General features: G+C 42.5%; 1 long non-coding RNA gene across 1 annotated transcript; it reads right to left on the minus strand.

Moving 5' to 3' along the window:
- Window positions 1-845: 845 nt before the first annotated feature.
- Window positions 846-6,490, minus strand: LOC137763692 (uncharacterized). Its single transcript, XR_011073837.1, has 4 exons — window positions 6,296-6,490; window positions 5,494-5,557; window positions 1,815-2,099; window positions 846-1,003 (listed from the first exon to the last, which is right to left on the minus strand). It is a non-coding gene; the product is annotated as an uncharacterized lncRNA (long non-coding RNA).
- Between the last annotated feature and the right edge of the window lie 1,359 nt (window positions 6,491-7,849).

Below are 7,849 nucleotides of genomic sequence, written 5' to 3' on the forward strand. Positions count from 1 at the left end.
ATCAAGACATCATCTATGTATACGCACATACGTGTTTATTTATATAAATAAAAAAGTTTCACTTGTGCTTTCAGCGCCTCAGCATGGCGCAGCGTGTGAGTCTTCTGGTCTTTCTCCATGGAGTTCTCACATCTCAGATGGTGAGTAGTCACTGGTGTGTTCCCACTTCTTCCCCTTCCAGGGTATCTAGATTTACCCATAGGAACACAAAGGCACATGACATCTAGATTTCCTATACTCTGGAGATAAGATAGATTATGTCAAATTTTTCCCCCATTCTTATACCCTTTTATATCCATTCCTTCTTTCAAGAAAGGATCTAAATTCATTTATGCTAAAATGAAGGTGACTAAGGGTAACTTAGGAATCAATATATGTTCAGAAGCGATGTTTAAGTTACTGACTCCAAGGCAGGGAGAGAGAGAGAGAGACTAAATTGGATAAGGGGAAGGTCCTTCTGCTTAAGAATAACTCCACAACACATTCTACCTAAAAAAATATTTGTTTGGGTTTTTGTTTGAAGACGCACAGAAGAGCCCATGGGTACAGAGGGAGATGGAAAAGGAGAACAACAGAGATCTGACTCAGAGTCTCCAATGTGCTGCTTATTTCGTCTGAAATATTTTTCCCTTCCACCCCTCACCCAGAGCGGCCCTGCTCCTCCCTCAATACCTCTTAACTGCTAGTCATCCCTGGGAGTGTAGTTTAAACAGCACTTCCCTGACCCTCCCTCCTCACCCCCACCAGTCAAGTCAGATCATCACAGACACACTCGCATTCCACGCACTTCTTTGAAGCACTTTTTTTTTTTTCTTTGATATTTATTTACTTACTTATTTGGTTGCACCAGGTCTTAGTTGTGGCAGGCAGGATCCTTAGTTGTGGCATGTGAACTCTTGGTTGTGGCATGCATGTGGGATCTAGTTTCCTGACCAGGGATTGAACCCAGACTCCCTGCATTGGGAGCGCAGAGTCTTAACTCACTGTGCCACCAGGGAAGTCCCTATAATAATGTTTTTAATATTTATAAAGTCAGAACATTAATATCACCTTCAGCATCTTAAACACGCTTATTTTGGTTTTGTTTTCTAATCGGTTCTCTCTCATCAGCCATGTATAAAATGATTTTTCCTTTTCTAGCATTTTGTGGAACATTTTCAAAGTTTTCAACTTGTACTGCTAGACAGTGCCCCATTTTCCAGCTCTTCTAATTACATGTATGGATATGACCAAATTGGTAGTATGGTCTAAAAATATACGGAATTGATTTTCCAAGTCATATTTGCCAATGCCAGATGAATTAGGCCTTTATGTTATTTTAAGATACTTTTAAAAATATTGAAATACATCTTCTGGCAATCTTCACAACAATTAAATAGACCACTAGATACTTTTACAAAATGGTAATAGGCAGTAGGTGAGCATCAAGGACGAATGTTCAGCCAAGGCCACTTATGAGGTCAAAGTATTTTGAGATACAAATCCAATTTGCATAGGCAAGAATTTTTTCTTGGGATTCATCCAAATTTGTATATTTTTGGTTACGGCCTGCATTTGGTCAAAAACACCTATAATGTTCTTAAGATAAAGATCTACTTTGCAAAGCATCTGTGAGGGTAGTTAGCAGAGCCGTTTGGAGACTGGATTTCAGATTCATTGTAGCTTTGCCCCTTTGCCTGAGATCAGTGGTTAAAATGAACTTCTGACACATGGCCAGAGCAGGGTTCAGATATTGGCGGTATTATCTTTGGAATTGTAATTTTTGTAGTTCTTACGTGTATTTCCTAGGGCTGCTGTAACAAATTAGCACAAACCTGGTGACTTAAAACGACAGAAGTTTATTCTCAGAGTCCAGAAGTCAGAAGTCACGGTGTCAGCAGGGCCATGCGTTCTCCAAAGGCTTTCAGGGAGAATCCTTCCTTGCCTCCTCCAGCTTCTATTGGCTCTTGAAGTTCCTCGGCTGGTGGCAGCATAATTCCAGTCTTTGCCTCCATCCTCGCAAGGCCTTCTCCCCTGTTTCTCTGTGTCTTAAAACTCTCTTATTGGGTTAAATCCAGGATGAACTCATCTTGGGATCCTCAATTATATCTGCAAAGGCCCTATTTCCAAAGAAGGTCACAGTCACAGTACTGAGGGTTAGAACTGGTACAGGTCTTTCTAGGGAACACAGTTGAACCTGCCACACCTACCAAAGTCCATCTAGGGCATGTCATGCATCACACCCACCCTTCTCATCTATCACAATGTGCTCCTGCAGAGGACCCGGTGGCGGGTCAGAGGTGGGCCAAGCCACGAGCTCAACATGATACATCTTTGAAGGCTGTCAGTTAGTTTCCTGGAAGATTTTTTTTTTGAGAAAAGTTTAACTGGTGATTTAAAACATGTTAATAGTATAATAAGCATATTGTGGCATGGAGTTCAAAATTCATGTAAATATTGAAGATGAAATGGGAGACTCCAGCATATATTTTAGTAGGCAATGGCTTTCCTACTCGGCCTCTAGAAGAATGGCATCCACTCTTCTGCTGGCGGGGCACCTCAGAGTGAAAGTTTGGGCTTTGACACCACGGTCCCCATTATTCACGAGCAACCTAGAAGTCTATAACATATAATTTGTCGTTTTGTGGAAACTTTAATTGTGTGTTGCTATTGACTGATTTATGGGAACAAATGACTAACCTAGCAAGTCAGTCTGGCTGGTCACCCAGCATAGGCATCTAGACTCGGCAATATTGTTCCTGGTTCTCACCCGTTCTGTGGGAGATGACAGAGTAAAATACAGGGTCATGTGTGAATTTCAGAATTTGTACAAGTGATTTATTCAACATATATTTCTTGACCAGTGGTATGGGGATACAAGAATGATTCCCCCAAAAAGAAAGAATACTTGCTCTTTCCAAAAAGGTAGATAGATAGATAGACAGATAGATACAGATATATGTCTACTATATATCTAGAATTAATGGGAAATATGAGCATACATGCCATCGCTGCCCATTTGGCTTAATCAGGATGGACACTGCTAATTGATCTTGGTGCTCTTTCCTGCTGAGTCCATGTTTTGGTCTGCTTGGGCTGCTGTACAAAATACCACAGACTGGGTGGTTTAAACAATAAGAACTGATTTCCCCCAGTTCTGGAGGCTGGGAAGTCCAAGATCAAGGTGCCGGCCAATCCATTCCTGGTGAGGCCTCTCTTTTTGATTTGCAGACGACCATCTTGTATCCGCACATGGCAGAGAGAGAGGAAGCAAGCTCTCTGGTGTCTTGTCTTATAAAAGCACCATTCCCAGTCATGAGGGCTCCAACCTCACAACCTAATTACGTTCCAAAGGCCCCACCTCCAAACTATCACCTTGGGAATTAGGGTTTCAATATACGAATTGTAGGGGGACACAAATACTTAGTTCATAGCAGCCCACTTATGGCTTCGGGAACAAAGGACATCCGTGCTTCCTGTATGCCTTCTTCATAGGGCTGCTATCAGGAATGAGTGCATACTGTTCTAACCACGGATTTTGATAATTTTATATTCAGAGCGATGCTTTCTATTTATACATTTTTTTTTCATGAGATATTTTTGGCATTATTATTCACTTAATACATCCAAGGGACTAAAAACATTTTGCAACATTACAGGATGTCACAAAGGGCTTAATGTGAAGATTTAAGTGGAAATCCTCTGAAGTTAGGAAAAAAAAAAAAGGAATTTTAGCCAATGTACACACATAGCTGAAAAGGTGTGTGTTTTTGGGGGGAGGAGATAAAAATCAAAGTTGAAACCTGGCTTACTCCTGGGGTCTGGCTGAGGGGGCGTGGGGTGGTGTCAGGGGTTATTTTGCACATGGGCTCATAGACCAACTTGCACTGTCTCTGAGGTCCCAGCAGAGGAGGAAGCTGGGATGAGAAGGCCAAGGTTGGTTCTGGCTGCAGAGCAGAGACACAGAGACACAAGGCAAGAGAGTATGTGAGGCCAGGGCTCCGGTGAGAAGGAGGGATGGGGACAGAGATGGCTTCTGGCCCTTGACTTGCCCTGAGTCTGTTTGCACGTTTCCCATTTTATCCAAGACATTATGTATCTTGCCAGAGCCACACACTTAGTATATGTACTTTGAGTAGCTCTTCTCCAAATTTTGAGTAATAGGTATCCATTTGGAAAGGAAGCAACAGACCAAAAGAAAAAAGGGGTTCTAAGACAACTTCATTTTTCAGTTTTTAGAAAGGGGTACTTGGTTTGCCAGAAGAGAACAGTGACAGCAGTCCTGGGTACAGAAAAAGCTACTATATAGTTCAGATGGTGGTAAGTCAGTAATAGCATTTATGTTTCCTAAAAGAATTGTTACTTTGGATCAGGGTTTCTCAATAGCGGCACTATTGACTTCTGGGGCTGGATAATTCTTTGTTGCTGAGTTGCCCTGTGCATTGCAGGATGTTTAGCAGCACCCCTGACCTGTCCCCTCTAGATGCCAATAGCCCCCCTATCCTGCATATGTGACAGCCAACAATGTCTCCAGACATTGTCAAATGTCCCCTGGAGGGCAGAATTTCACCCAGGTTAGGAACTTTTGTTTTAGATAATTTACAAGAGAAGTCCATATTTGAATTGTTGAAACTTAGCACTCTGGTAATATTTGAGGGACTGGTAAAATATGAGTGTGTCTGAATTTTTCAAACCTCTTGTGTACTGAACCCAAATAGAAATGTTTCGGATTCAGCCAGAACAGATTTTTTTTTTTTTTTTCATGTAATATTTTTCTGTCATACCAGAAAAGTTCAGTCCTGGGCTAAGTTTAGAAGATATAAAGCTGAAACTAACCATTTCAATTCTAATATCATCCTGAAGGAAATCCTAAGACTAAAATAACAACTACACCAACAAAAATTTAATCATTTAGGACATAATGACTAGGATGTTTGTAGGCTCTAACTCTTGCCTAAAAAGCTCTGTGGCTCCCTTAGCAAGACCAACAGAACTTGGGCTCAAGAAAAACTTTGACCCATTTATAGTTTTTGTTCATGGCACTTAACTACTCTAATGGGAAACTGGTGATGAAAAATAGGTCAATGGAGACAAGAAGGATATAAAAATATTAGACCAAATGAAAGGACCCTGATCAGTCATGGGGTTTGTGGAATATAGCTCACTTGTGCCAAAAAGATTCCTTTGTTGAAGATGTCCTACCATTGTGACACACTGGTAATAAAGGGGAGAAAAATGAAAGGACAGAAAATATCTAGCCCATCCTAACTGTTTAGTCAAAGCACCAGCATGGAAATGACTCTGGTGGTGGGTGGCAGTGACCAGGGTACAGCAGGGATCTAAGGATGCTTTAGGACCTTTCTACTTGGGGACACTGCCATGGACCTGTCCCCAGGAATTGCTTCCCCATTCTCTAAGTTTGTATCTCAGAGGACAGATGGCATTCAAAATGTAGGCAAATCAGGCAAAAGCCAAACCAGTTTCCCAGGTTAGCCCAACTTCAACCACACTTACCCATTGCATGTCACCCCAGCCTCAGATGCTCCCTTAATCTCCTACAGGAGTCATATGTGCACTGCTTCCTCAAAAAAAAAAAAAAAGAGGTTCTTTTAGGCCAAAACTGTCAATTAGCATGGCGCCACCCGTATACTCCAGCCAGGAAGTGCTTTCTCTAACTTGATCTCTCTGTCCTTCTACTTACAGCCAATTCAAAGACTAAAAGAGTGACCAGAGAACACTTACGACAGGAAGGCAGCGCACTTGCTAGCTTTGTGGCCTTCCAGTGTTTTTGGAGCGCCAGATGGAATGAGACCCACTGTCAGCACGGTGGCACGTGTCCAGCTTCTGTCCGTGCCCATCATTCCTAGACAGAGTCCGTCCACCCCGGCTCTTCCCTTGTTGGGAAGCACAGCTCCGAGAAGCCCTGTCCTTGCACCCTCTGCCCAGTCCAAGACGTCGGAGGGAAATGGAGAGGCCTCTGTACCTGGGAACCTGGGGACCTACTGTGGTGTGTCAGCCAGGTTTCCCCTGACACCCCAAGTTCTGACTACTCCAGGTCTCCCCACAAAGGGAGTACTTCAGAGCAGCACCTTCCCCCCCACCCCCCTTCCCACTGAGGAGCCCCGAGGAGTTACGTAAGCTGAAGTGTTCAGTGCTCCCTTCTCTTGGGAGAAGGCCCAGACCCACATCCGCCTGTGCCGCTGTCTGCGTGTGGAAGCAAATTTCAAGGGAAGCGTTCAAAGCTCAGGAGGTCCTGGTCATAGTCAATCACCCCTGGGGATGTAGCCTGTGAACCTATTTTTATTACAGGATTCACCTCAATCACCAACTCCCGTAGAAATGAAGTTCTTCTATAAGGAAGTGCCATAGAACCAGGAAAGCGATGTTGGCACATACACTTTGAGGCAATTTCTCACTGTTACCTAAAAATAAAACAGCACAACTTCTGAACCATCTCTGAAAAAAATTTTTTTTCAGCCAATTGCAGGCAAAAGTGGGAAGCCATAGGATTATGCCATCTGTTGCCCTGTCCTATCTTTTTATTTTTGCATTTTTTTCCCTTGCCCTAGGGATTGGAATCTCCTGTTCTCAAATTGTCTCTACCAAATCTGGAAAGATTGATTTTTTTTTAATAGATCAAGTCTTGTTAGTCTTTTTCTAGTTTTTTAAAATTTATTTAATTTATTTTATTATTTGTTTATTTTGGCTGTGCTGGGTCTCAGTTGCAGCATGCATGCGGGATCTGGTTCCCAGTCCAGGGTTCGAACCTGGGCCCCCTGCATTGGGAGCAAGGAGTCTTACCCAGTGGACCACCAAGGAAGTTCCTGGAAAGATTCTGATGTTGGTCATTTATGCTTTTAATTCCTACAGTACTCTTTAGACTACTGAGATAATTCCGATGTCGCTGGTCTCCAACACTTGAGCTGTAGCCACCAGAGTAAAAGAGAAAGCCCAGATGATAACAAACAGAGGAATTCTAAATTGCAAAATTCTTAAAAGAAAAGCCTCAGAAAAGGACTGTTTTAGCAGGAAATTTTAAAAAATACATCAGTTTTCGGGACTTCCCTGGTGGCACAGTGGTTAAGAATCCGCCTGCCAATGCAGGGGACCTGGGCCGGTAAGATCCCACATGCTGCGGAGCAACTAAGCCCGTGCGCCACAACGACTGAAGCCCACGTGCCTAGAGCCCATGCGCCTAGAGCCCATGCTCTGCAATAAGAGAAGCCACCGCAATGAGAAGTCCATGCACCGCAACGAAGAGTAGCCCCCGCTTGCCGCAACTAGAGAAAGCCTGCGCTCAGCAACGAAGACCCAACACAGTCAAAAATAAATAAATAAAAATAAATAAATAAATAAAAATAGAATAAAATAAAAATACATCAGTTTTCTTCTGTTAAATCAAACAGAGTCTCCTTCAAGTGGAAATGGCTGCATTGACAATGTATCTTCAGAGAGTGAATTGGTAGAGATGATAAAGGAGTGAGCGTGAATTAGAAACTAAACTATGCCACCTATGCAGACGGCTGGAATTGAAAAGCTGCAGCAACTACTCAATTTGATTACGGTACAACTGACAGAGTTTTGCTCAAAAATTTTAGTGGTGCTTGTCTGCAGCAAATGAAACGAAAAACTTAGAGCTGACTCAAAGGAGGAAGCTAACCTACTCAATAAAACAAAAGTTGATCTTCTGTTAGACAGCTTCTGTTGCAGAAGGTAAAACTATCCTGTTTGGTTGGACAAGGTTGAAAGGACAAAGCATATGTCTTGATAGAAACCCTTCTATGAACTGGTTGCACAAATCTTGAAATTGGAAGAAAGAAGAATGATGTTAAACACAGCAAAAGTGAGGATTTGGTTATTAAAACTTAAT

This window comes from Eschrichtius robustus, chromosome 4, assembly GCF_028021215.1.
Source record: "Eschrichtius robustus isolate mEscRob2 chromosome 4, mEscRob2.pri, whole genome shotgun sequence".
Classification (NCBI taxonomy): domain Eukaryota; kingdom Metazoa; phylum Chordata; class Mammalia; order Artiodactyla; family Eschrichtiidae; genus Eschrichtius; species Eschrichtius robustus.